Here is a 12967-nt window from a genome sequence, read left to right as displayed (position 1 = left end):
GGTCATTATAGGGCCCGTACACACTGCTGCGCTTGTGTTGTGCTTTTAAATTCGCATGCATTTTTTAATCGCAAGGTCTTTTGAAAAATCATGAAAATCGTGAAGACCTGTACACACTGGTGCTATGCGTTTTTCTATTTTCATGAAGGCTTTGCGATTTAAAAATCACATGCGATTTTAAAATGCGCCGCACAGCAGTGTCTCTGCACAACATACATCAGCATAGAGTGGCTGATTCATCAAGCTAGGTACAAACAAAACTGGAGCAGATGGGAGCTACTGCCAAGAGCAATCAACTAGGTTTAAGCTTCTAAACCAGGGGTCCCCAAACGTTTTGGGTTGAGGGCCGGGTCAACATACTTCAGACCGCTGGTGGGCCGGAGTAAACATAAAATGATGTAGAAGTCTTTGCGGACCAGACAGTGAAGCATACCCAGGTGACAATCTGCAAGCCAATTGGACAGCAGTGTCACCTGATGTGGAATTTGATTGGAAACCAGCAAAATTTCTGCTTTCTGGCTTCCATGTGGATGGGGGGTGCTGCACTGCTATTCCATATGTGGACGACCAATATTTAAAGATGTAGCTGACTGCATTTATAAGCAATACATTTTCTGTGTGGGGGGCCGGTAAGAAAGCCTTAGGGGGCCACATTCGGCCCGCGGGCCTTAGTTTGAGGACCACTGTTCTAAACAAACCAGCAACCTTTACTGGCAGATCCTGGCAGCTGCTTCACTATTGTTCTAGATTTCTTTGCACTGACCATGATAAATTAGCTCTTTTGTAGTAAGGCTCCTGAAGCAGCAGGAAACGATCTAGAATTCAGAATTGCAACTCCAGGTTCATAGGCTGGTGTACATCTGATCATTGAACGAGGTCTCAGGGGTCTGGGGTCACAGTCTCTCCACTGGGTGCTGACTGGTTCTCCTACCCAGAACAGTTTATTAGGGCAAGTAAGATTTTGAAATGTCCTTCAAAAATGAGTATATAAAATATGAATAGTGTAAGTCTTCAGTAATGCAATATTGGTAATCAGATAATGATGTCCACAGCAGTAATGCTGCTAGGGCTGCTTCTATACAAAGAGCAACAGATGTTATTTTTGTCATATACATTCTCTATGTATCTGTCATGAAAGCATGGATGTTATATGCACAGTGTGCACAGAGAGGATTCGTTATTGTCACAGAGGGTGGAAATTTCCCATTCTCAGGAGACAATCTTCTGCTCTGAATATGTGGAGTGACTGTTAGAGACCTCAGCTATGCAGCAAAGTAGTATGTTACAGTTTGCACATTGTTTATATAGTGTTTGCTCACGTGACATGCTGCAAGTTTGTGATCCCTTCCTAGGGCAAAATATTGCTTCTTGGTTTTATAAATACTTTGCTTTAGTGAAACCTTTTTCATTCATTCATTCCGTTTATGAATCTTCACTTGCTGGGAATGACGCTTGTCCGCTAATCAGTCGTTTTTGCTGGTGTTTGGTGTGATGTGATGCTTTGTCTTCTCCTTCCTCCTATGTAGAGCATTATCTTTTCATAATAGAGGAAAGCTCCAGGAGCATGCTCTGAAAAATACCAACATAATACTTTAGATTCATTGTTCATGCAGTTGCCTTTATGTAGATTCTAAAAGCAGCGAACATACCGATAGAAATCACAGAGCACTGTAACTATTATCCAGTACCAGTAAGGGCCCTTTTCCACTAGCAATCACTAGCGTTCACGCTAAACGCTAGCGATTGCTGAATCGCAAAGTGCAGGAAACTTCCGGCGATTGCCTTCACGATTTTGCTATGCACTGTACTGCATCGCAAAATCGCGGCAAAGATCGCTCCGTGGCGCGATCGCGTTTAATAAAAAAAAAACGAATCACGGTAGTAAAAATTGCCTACCATGATTCCCATGTTAATATGCAAACCGTAGCGATTTAAAAAATCACTAGCGGTTTGTGATTTTGCGATTCAGCATAGCAAACGCCGCTAGTGGAAAAGGACCCTAAGGAAAATGCATGGGACAGAGCCATATTTACACAATAGTAGCCTACAGAAAATGCCTGGACTCCACTCACAACAGGTGCCAGTCTCAATCCTGCTCTTCCCATGCTGGTGTGCATACAGAACAAAAACATGTATCCTGACTAAACAGACAGGAAAACATCATAGTCTTGTTGAAAGCATACCATCTCATCTGCGCATGATCTTCTTTTGTCCTCCTGTAGAATTACCTCCTTGCATTCATATATACAAGATTTCACAAGTGCTTCACCCCTCCACTGGAATGCCCTTCCACAGCACATCCATCACTCTCCCACCTTTATCTTTTAAACACTCTCTCAAAACTCACTTGTTCCAACAAGCATATGCTCTACCTTAGGCTATTCCCCCTTTGTACTAAGGCCAAGTTGCAATCCTACTAGATAGCCTAAAAACACACTGCCTCTAGATATGATTATTGTATACTACCCCACCTCTTGTTTCCCCCTATTCCTTTAGATTGTAAGCTAGCAAGGGCACTTCTCTCTTCCCCTTTTGTTTCTTGGAATTCATTAAACATTTTATTCATCATGTTACTTTTGTCATCGTCATTACCAATTCTGAATTTTGTATTGATTCTGTATTTCGTCACCAATTCTGTACTTTATATATTGGTGTATATCATTTGTCTGTATTATTATGTACCCCGTTTTGTTTATTACTTTGTACAGCGCCACAGAATATGTTGACGCTTTATAAATCAATAATAATATTTTCAGTTCCATTTGCTTTACTCTAAATGATAAATGCCCTTTCCACAGCTTGAAATGGAAGGGATAATGAAAGTACATTTCTCATTAATCGTAGTTCAATTATGTATGCAATATGTTATTGCCTGTTGCAGTGGACTGCAACAGACACCGTGTGAAAGGGCCCTAAAAACAAACTTGCTGCAAATGTGCCTGTCTTTCCAGTGAAAAAGAAGTCAAGGAAAGACCCACCTAACACTTTGGGTCCTTTCCCGCTGCATCCATTGTGCTGCGGCGCAGTGGACAATATAATCACATCCCAATGCAATTATATTTCTATGGTACGGTCATTTCGGGTGCAGTGCGGTGGGTTCCGTTAGAGCTTGTTCACACCTAGGGCGTTTTTGCCCTTTTTTCAAGTGCCAGAGATTTTGAAAATCGCCCTAAAAAGCTTGTGCAATGATTCCCTGAGTGTTCTCATCTGAGCGGTTTGTTTCTGATCTGCTCAGCAAAGCGCTGCCTGTACCATTTTCTGAGTGTTTTTGCTCAATAGAAGGTATAGGGAAATTGCAAAGTGCTTGAAAAAGTGCTTTGTATAGCAATTTCCCCTGCACTTTGATGAATAAATACCTTGTATTTATTGTGGGAAATCGACCACAACATTGCAAATTGCTGGCATCAGCCGTACAGCAACGCACAGCAGGCTGTGAGTTTACAGGACAACATATGCATTTACAGTGGCAGTGAAGCATACTTTCAATGTACTGTATGCTTCCCTGTATGTGTGTCTCATTGCACTTCTAATATGCACTGTGACTTTTCAGCACCATTGCATTGCAATCATATCACAACACAATGTGCATAGTGCCTGGTCCTGAGAGCTATCAACAAAATTCACAGCTTAACCACTTTACATTCACGCATACGCATTTCTCCGTCCTTTTTTCCATCCTTTCACCACCAGGGACGGAGAAATACGTACTTTCCGCGCTCCCGCCGCTGCCCGCGCTCCCGCTCGCTCTAGCACTCACTCCCACTCGTAAACACGCCGCCGGCCGCTCGCCCGGAGATCAATGTACGGGAAAATCCATTCCCATTCATTGATCTACGCCCCGCAATGATCCGCTGCTTCTCCGATAAGCAGCGTGTTCATTGTGAAAAAAAAAAAACTTTCCCAGCCTCCCAGTACTTCCTGCAAGTGTCCGGAAGGATGCTTGCAGGTCGCATTAACCTCTTGACGACCAGCTAACGCCGATTGGCGTAAACTGATTATCTGCAGGTTTCCATGTCAGTTCACGGAGGGTGTCGCCGATCGCGGCTCACAGGCAAAATGTAAACATGCGGGGAAGAAATCCCCGGTGTTTACACTGCACGGCGCTGCAGCTGCAGCAGCGCCGTAAAGGAGATCGGCGATCCCCGGGGGGAATAGCGCTGCGGAGGGGGGCTTTGAGGAGCCCCCCCCACAAGGCACAGCAGAGTGGCGGCGATCAGACCCCCCAGCAGGACATCCCCCTAGTGGGGAAAAAAGGGGGGAAGTCTGATCGCCCTGCCTGTAATACGATCTGTGCTGGGGGCTGAAGAGCCCACCCAGCACAGATCAATGGGAAACCACTTGGTCGGCAAGTGGTTAAACAAAAAGTTACTGTTGCCATCTTCTTGCCAAATAATAAAACTACACCCTAAAGCATTTTTCACATACAAATAAATTAGTTTTACACAAAAAATTAACTCCTTACCTCCCACACTCCCCAATTTATTTATTTTTGTAATTAAAAAAAAATTACAATTAAAAAAAAATACATAAATAGTTACCTTAGGGACTGAACTTTTTAAATATTTATGTCAAGAGGGTATAACACTGTTACTTTATAAACTATGGGCTTGTAATTAAAAAAAATGCACCTTTATTTCCAATTAAAATATTGGCGCCAAACATTGTGATAGGGACATAATTTAAACGGTTTTATAACCGGGACAAATGAGCAAATACATTTCATGGGTTTTAATTACAGTAGCATGCATTATTTAAAAACTATAAAGGCCAAAAACTGAAAAATAATAATTTTTTTCCCACATTTTTCCCTATTTTCTCATTAAAACACATTTAGAATAAAATAATTCTTGGCATAATGTCCCACCTAAAGAAAGCCTAATTGGTGGCAAAAAAACAACAAGATATAGTTCATTTCATTGTGCTAAGTAATGATAAAGTTATAGACGAATGAATGGAAGGAGCACTGAAAGGTGAAAATTGCTCCGGTGGTCAAGGGGTAAAATACCTCAGTGGTGAAATGGTTAAGGAAGATAAGATCTCTGAGTCCTGAACCAGATGTAGGGATGAAAAGGACAGACCCCCAGCCTGTCAGCCTCTCTTGATGCAGTAAAAGGGGTTCTCTCCTAAGTGTGTGAGGTCAGCGGGAGCTGCAGCACTTTTGCTGGAAAAGGCAGCAGGTATCATGCTGTAAAATTAACTTCCTTTGGTGGTAACTCTGTATTGTGGTTGGAATCCTGAACCATGCTGATCCTCTTCCTCTAACACTTTAAGCCATAGACCCTGAATAAGCATGCAGAGCAGATGTTTCTGACAAAAATCTGACAAGACTAGCTACATGCTTGTTTTAGGTGTGTGATTCCAACACTACTGCAGGCAAATAGCAGGACTGGTCGGCACCTGGAAAGGAAATAAATATGGTAGTCTCCGTATAACTCTCGCTTCAGGTTTCCTTTAAAGGGACCCTGAGCAGTACTTTAAATAAAAAATGTGACTTCCCTGGGGCTTCCTCCAGCCCACCACAGGCCGTGAGGTCTCCCAGCGTCCTCCTGGCTCTTCTGCAGGTCCTGCTGGTGGCTCTGTTACTGACTACACCCGGGCACTTCCTGGATCTGGATGCTTGGAGGCCGATACACGTTATTGCGCCGGCCGCTATGCATCATCACGGCGGCCAGCGTGATAGTACTGCGCATGCGCGGTTTTCTAACTCTGAAACCACGCATGCGCAGTACTGTCACGCCGGCCGCCTTGATGATGCGTAGCTGCCAGCGTGATGACGCCAAGTATCCAGATCCAGGAAGTGTCGGCCTGACACCCGGCCCGGGTGTCGCCGGCAACGGAGCCGCCAGTGGGACCTGCAGAAGAGCCAGGAGGACGCCAGGGGACCTCGAGGCCTATGCTGGGCTGGAAGAAGCCCCAGGTAAGTGAAAGTTTTTATTTAACCACTTCCCGACCGCCCACTACACAGGGGCGGCGGGGAAGTGGAGCCCTGCAGGACGGCCTCACCCACAGAGGCGGCGGTCCATTTAAGGGCATGGGCGGAGCGATCGCGTCATCCGTGACGCGATCCTCCGCCGGCGCCTGTCACCGCTCGCTCGCCGCAACATCCCGCCGACTATACGGAAGCGCCGGCGGGATGTTAACCCCGCGATCGCCGCATACAAAGTGTATAATACACTTTGTAATGTTTACAAAGTGTATTATACAGGCTGCCTCCTGCCCTGGTGGTCCCAGTGTCCGAGGGACCACCAGGGCAGGCTGCAGCCACCCTAGTCTGCACCCAAGCACACTGATTTCTCCCCCCCCTGCCCCAGATCGCCCACAGCACCCATCAGACCCCCCCCCCTGCCCACCCCCCAGACCCCTGTTTGCACCCAATCACCCCCCTAATCACCCATCAATCACTCCCTGTCACTATCTGTCAACGCTATTTTTTTTTTATCCCCCCCCCTGCTCCCTGCCCCCTCCTGATCACCCCCCACCCCTCAGATTCTCCCCAGACCCCCCCCCCCCAGACCACCCCCTACTGTTTACTGTATGCATCTATCCCCCTGATCACCTGTCAATCACCTGTCAATCACCCGTCAATCACCCATCAATCACCCGTCAATCACCCCCTGTCACTGCCACCCATCAATCAGCCCCTAACCTGCCCCTTGCGGGCAATCTGATCACCCCCCCACACCAATAGATCGCCCACAGATCCGACATCAGATCACCTCCCAAATCCATTGTTTACATCTATTCTCTCCTCTAAACACCCACTAATTACCCATCAATCACCCATCAATCACCCCCTATCACCACTTGTCACTTTTACCTATCAGATCAGACCCTAATCTGCCCCTTGCGGGCACCCAATCACCCGCCCACACGCTCAGATTGCCCTCTGACCCCCCCTTATCAATTCACCAGTGCATTAATTACATCTGTTCTTCCCTGTAATAACCCACTGATCACCTGCCAATCACCTATCACCCATCAATCACCCCCTGTCACCCCCTGTCACTGCCACCCATCAATCAGCCCCTAACCTGCCCCTTGCGGGCAATCTGATCACCCACCCACACCATTAGATCGCCCGCAAACCCGCCGTCAGATTACCTCCCAAATGTATCGTTTACATCTGTTATCTTCTCTAAACACCCACTAATTACCCATCAATCACCCCCTATCACCACCTGTCACTGTTACCTATCAGATCAGACCCTAATCTGCCCCTTGCGGGCACCCAATCACCCGCCCACACGCTCAGATTGCCCTCAGACCCCCCCCCCCCCCTTATCAATTCGCCAGTGCATTAATTACATCTGTCCTTCCCTGTAATAACCCACTGATCACCTGTCAATCACCTGCCAATCACCTATCACCCATCAATCACCCCCTGTCACTGCCACCCAACAATCAGCCCCTAACCTGCCCCTTGCGGGCAATCTGATCACCCACCCACACCAATAGATCGCCCGCAGATCCGACATCAGATCACCACCCAAGCGCAGTGTTTCCATCTATTCTCTCCTCTAAACACCCACTAATTACCCATCAATCACCCATCAATCACTCCCTATCACCACCTGTCACTGTTACCTATCAGATCAGACCCTAATCTGCCCCTTGCGGGCACCCAATCGACCGCCCACACGCTCAGATTGCCCTCAGACCCCCCCTTATCAATTCGCCAGTGCAATATTTACATCTGTTCTCCCCTGTAATAACCCACTGATTACCTGTCAATCACCTATCAATCACCCATCAATCACCCCCTGTCACTGCCACCCATCAATCACCCGCTGTCACTGCCACCCATCAATCAGCCCCTAACCTGCCCCTTGCGGGCAAACTGATCACCCACCCACACCAATAGATCGCCCGCAGATCCGACATCAGATCACCACCCAAGCGCAGTGTTTCCATCTATTCTCTACCCTAAACACCCACTAATTACCCATCAATCACCCCCTGTCACTGCTACCTATCAGATTAGACCCCTATCTGCCCCTAGGGCACTCAATCACCCGCCCACACCCTCAGAATGCCCTCAGACCCCAGCCCTGATCACCTCGCCAGTGCATTGCTTGCATCCATTCCCCCCTCTAATCACACCTTGAGACACCCATCAATCACCTCCTGTCACCCCCTAGCACACCTACCCATCAGATCAGGCCCCAATTTGCCCCGTGTGGGCTCCTGATCACTCGGCCAAACCCTCAGACCCCCTTCCGATCACCTCCCCAGTGCATGGATTGCATCTATTTTCCCCTCTAACCACCCCCTGAGACACCCATCAATCACCTCCTGTCACCCCCCTAGCACTCCTATCCATCAGATCAGGCCCAATACAACCTGTCATCTAAAAGGCCACCCTGCTTATGACCGGTTCCACAAAATTCGCCCCCTCATAGACCACCTGTCATCAAAATTTGCAGATGCTTATACCCCTGAACAGTCATTTTGAGACATTTGGTTTCCAGACTACTCACGGTTTTGGGCCTGTAAAATGCCAGGGCGGTATAGGAACCCCACAAGTGACCCCATTTTAGAAAAAAAAGACACCCCAAGGTATTATGTTAGGTGTATGACGAGTTCATAGAAGATTTAATTTTTTGTCAAAAGTTAGCGGAAATTAATTTTTATTGGTTTTTTTTCACAAAGTGTCATTTTTCACTAACTTGTGACAAAAAATAAAATCTTCTATGAACTCGCCATACACCTAACGGAATACCTTGGGGTGTCTTCTTTCTAAAATGGGGTCACTTGTGGGGTTCCTATACTGCCCTGGCATTTTAGGAGCCCTAAACCGCGAGGAGTAGTCTAGAAAACAAATGCTTCAAAATGACCTGTGAATAGGACGTTGGGCCCCTTAGCGCACCTAGGCTGCAAAAAAGTGTCACACATGTGGTACCGCCGTACTCAGGAAAAGTAGTATAATGTGTTTTGGGGTGTATTTTTACACATACCCATGCTGGGTGGGAGAAATTTCTATGTAAATGGACAATTGTGTGTAAAAAAATCAAACAATTGTCATTTAGAGATATTTCTCCCACTTAGCATGGGTATGTGTAAAAATAAACCCCAAAACGCATTATACTACTTCTCCTGAGTACAGCGGTACCACATGTGTGGCACTTTTTTACACCCTAAGTACGCTAAGGGGCCCAAAGTCCAATGAGTACCTTTAGGATTTCACAGGTCATTTTGCGACATTTGGTTTCAAGACTACTCCTCACGGTTTAGGGCCCCTAAAATGCCAGGGCAGTATAGGAACCCCACAAATGACCCCATTCTAGAAAGAAGACACCCAAAGGTATTCCGTACGGAGTATGGTGAGTTCATAGAAGATTTTATTTTTTTGTCACAAGTTAGCGGAAAATGACACTTTGTGAAAAAAAACTATTAAAATCAATTTCCGCTAACTTGTGACAAAAAAATAAAAACTTCTATGAACTCACCATACTCCTAACGGAATACCTTGGGGTGTCTTCTTTCTAAAATGGGGTCATTAGTGGGGTTCCTATACTGCCCTGGCATTTTAGGGGCCCTAAACCGTGAGGAGTAGTCTTGAAACAAAAATGACCTGTGAAATCCTAAAGGTACTCATTGGACTTTGGGCCCCTTAGTGCAGTTAGGGTGCAAAAAAGTGCCACACATGTGGTATCGCCGTACTCAGGAGAAGTAGTACAATGTGTTTTGGGGTGTATTTTTACACATACCCATGCTGGGTGGGAGAAATACCTCTGTAAATGACAATCTTTTGATTTTTTTACACACAATTGTCCATTTACAGAGGTATTTCTCCCACCCAGCATGGGTATGTGTAAAAATACACCCCAAAACACATTGTACTACTTCTCCCGAGTATGGCGATACCACATGTGTGGCACTTTTTTGCACCCTAACTGCGCTAAAGGGCCCAAAGTCCAATGAGTACCTTTAGGATTTCACAGGTCATTTTGAGAAATTTCGTTTCAAGACTACTCCTCACGGTTTAGGGCCCCTAAAATGCCAGGGCAGTATAGGAACCCCACAAATGACCCCATTTTAGAAAGAAGACACCCCAAGGTATTCCGTTAGGAGTATGGTGAGTTCATAGAAGATTTTATTTTTTGTCAAAAGTTAGCGGAAATTGATTTTAATTGTGTTTTTTCACAAAGTGTCATTTTCCGCTAACTTGTGACAAAAAATAAAATCTTCTATGAACTCGCCATACTACTAACGGAATACCTTGGGGTGTCTTCTTTCTAAAATGGGGTCATTTGTGGGGTTCCTATACTGCCCTGGCATTTTAGGGGCCCTAAACCGTGAGGAGTAGTCTTGAAACGAAATTTCTCAAAATGACCTGTGAAATCCTAAAGGTACTCATTGGACTTTGGGCCCTTTAGCGCAGTTAGGGTGCAAAAAAGTGCCACACATGTGGTATCGCCGTACTCAGGAGAAGTAGTATAATGTGTTTTGTGGTGTATTTTTACACATACCCATGCTGAGTGGGAGAAATATCTCTGTAAATGGACAATTGTGTGTAAAAAAAATTAACAAATTGTCATTTACAGAGATATTTCTCCCACCCAGCATTGGTATGTGTAAAAATACACCCCAAAACACATTATACTACTCCTGAGTACGGCAATACCACATGTGTGGCACTTTTTTGCAGCCTAACTGCGCTAAGGGGTCCAAAGTCCAATGAGCACCTTTAGGCTTTACAGGGGTGCTTACAATTTAGCACCCCCCAAAATGTCAGGACAGTAAACACACCCCACAAATGATCCCATTTTGGAAAGTAGACCCTTCAAGGTATTCAGAGAGGGGCATGGTGAGTCCGTGGCAGATTTCATTTTTTTTTGTCGCAAGTTAGAAGAAATGGAAACTTTTTTTTTTTTTTTTTTTCTCACAAAGTGTCATTTTCCGCTTACTTGTGACAAAAAATAATATCTTCTATGAACTCATTATGCCTCTCAGTGAATACTTTGGGATGTCTTCTTTCCAAAATGGGGTCATTTGGGGGGTATTTATACTATCCTGGAATTCTAGCCCCTCATGAAACATGACAGGGGGTCAGATAAGTCAGAGATGCTTGAAAATGGGAAAATTCACTTTTGGCACCATAGTTTGTAAACGCTATAACTTTTACCCAAACCAATAAATATACACTGAATGGGTTTTTTTTTATCAAAAACATGTTTGTCCACATTTTTCGCGCTGCATGTATACAGAAATTTTACTTTATTTGAAAAATGTCAGCACAGAAAGTTAAAAAAATCATTTTTTTGCCAAAATTCATGTCTTTTTTGATGAATATAATAAAAAGTAAAAATCGCAGGAGCAATCAAATAGCATCAAAAGAAAGCTTTATTAGTGACAAGAAAAGGAGCCAAAATTCATTTAGGTGGTAGGTTGTATGAGCAAGCAATAAACCGTGAAAGCTGCAGTGGTCTGAATGGAAAAAAAGTGGCCGGTCCTTAAGGGGTAGAAAGCCCTAGGTCCTCAAGTGGTTAAAGTACTGCTCAGGGCCCCTGTCTGTTGTCTCTACATGTTTACCTCCACAGGTGCACCTCTTGATTCTTTTTACCAGAAACACCAGAAACAGAAGGAAAGGAAGTACAGTAGACACATGACTTTCTAGAACTGATGGAACTGAGATGACCCAGCTGTTATCAGCCAATGAGACACCATTGTGAATGAGAATGAGCACAGAAGCGAGCTGGAATGCACGGCAGCAAGGGAGGAGTATCCCCGTCCCTACAAGGTAAAGCAGGGACGTAGAACACTGCAGCCAGGGGTTAGTCAGGTATCTGTGTTACTGAAAATCCAGACTTTTAGGCGACATTGGGGAACTTCTGTACACATGCTAAATTCTTTCACGAGACAAAATGGGCACCTCAGCAAGTTGCACGTGTATCTAGCTTAACACTGCAAATACTTGCAAGTTAATTAAAGAGAAAACACCCCTATTACTACACATACAAGTACTCAAGCATATTATAATATTCTATAATATTTTTAATAGATTAGATGTTAGAACTGATATAAACATATGTAATGACAATATATTAAAGCAATGGCAATATTATGATAAAAATATGAATTAAATATTGATCAAATGTGCCTGGGTTTTGACTGATCAGTGCTGACAAAAAGGCACATCAGGGGAAAGCAGTATGCAATCAATGTTTCCATGGCTTTTCACTGCATCAGGCAGTACAAAGCTAGCAGCTACAGTGGTGTGGTTAATATTAGACAGAATTTCTAAGGAAAAATTTGGGTTTTCTTGCCTGGTGATGAACTTCATTTTATAGTCAATGTATGAATGATTCATCATTGACCACTAGATGGCATCAAACACTGTGCAGTGATGACCAATTTTATGCATTTGTATCATTATTTTTACTGTCTTTTTTTCTTAATATATTAATTGTGAATAACTGGGGGCTAATGTGATGAAAATGTCAAGATGTATCCATCAGCAGCAAAAAGGGGCAACCTCTCCAGATTAGTGTAATATTGGATGCAAAGAGCTGAAGAAGTACTCACTTGTGGTACATGTGTATGATGCCATGATGAGGCTATGGCCACCAACGTAAGGCCCCTTTTACACTTAATCAGTTGGTATGCGTTAGTGCGCGTTGGTATGCGTTTTTTCCATAGCAGTGCATTGGGAAGAAGATTTCAGTTAAAACGCGTTAAGTGTGAAAGCTGCCATAGGAAAACATGGGACTTACTTTAAAATTCAGTTTTCTTTCCGTTTTAACTGAGAGCAACTGATTAAGTGTAAAAGGACCCTAACTATTTTGTTTTAATCCCTTGCCTAATGAGTATGGTAAGTGTCAACTGTTTATTACCATAAAGTTGAACATCAACAAGTTAAACATCAACACACCAACACTACATAATAAAATGTGGATGAAGATATACAAGTTTATAATGCTGATGGATGTCTGCCCCATCACACCCCTGAGGAAGGCTAAGGAGGATG

General features: G+C 44.4%; 1 protein-coding gene across 1 annotated transcript in view; it reads right to left on the bottom strand.

Annotated features, from left to right (window-relative positions):
* Positions 1 to 521: 521 nt before the first annotated feature.
* Positions 522 to 12967, bottom strand: part of GJA10 (gap junction protein alpha 10) — a 55412-nt gene continuing 42966 nt past the window's right edge. The window contains exon 2 of the transcript XR_011019317.1: positions 522 to 1569. The gene's annotated coding sequence lies outside the window, so the exon portion shown is untranslated. The remainder of the gene's footprint in view (positions 1570 to 12967) is intronic.

The sequence above is a fragment of the Hyperolius riggenbachi genome, chromosome 4, assembly GCF_040937935.1.
Source record: "Hyperolius riggenbachi isolate aHypRig1 chromosome 4, aHypRig1.pri, whole genome shotgun sequence".
In the NCBI taxonomy this organism is placed as follows: domain Eukaryota; kingdom Metazoa; phylum Chordata; class Amphibia; order Anura; family Hyperoliidae; genus Hyperolius; species Hyperolius riggenbachi.
The sequence above is the reverse complement of the archived record's forward strand: the minus strand, read 5'-3'. Positions and strand labels throughout refer to the sequence as shown.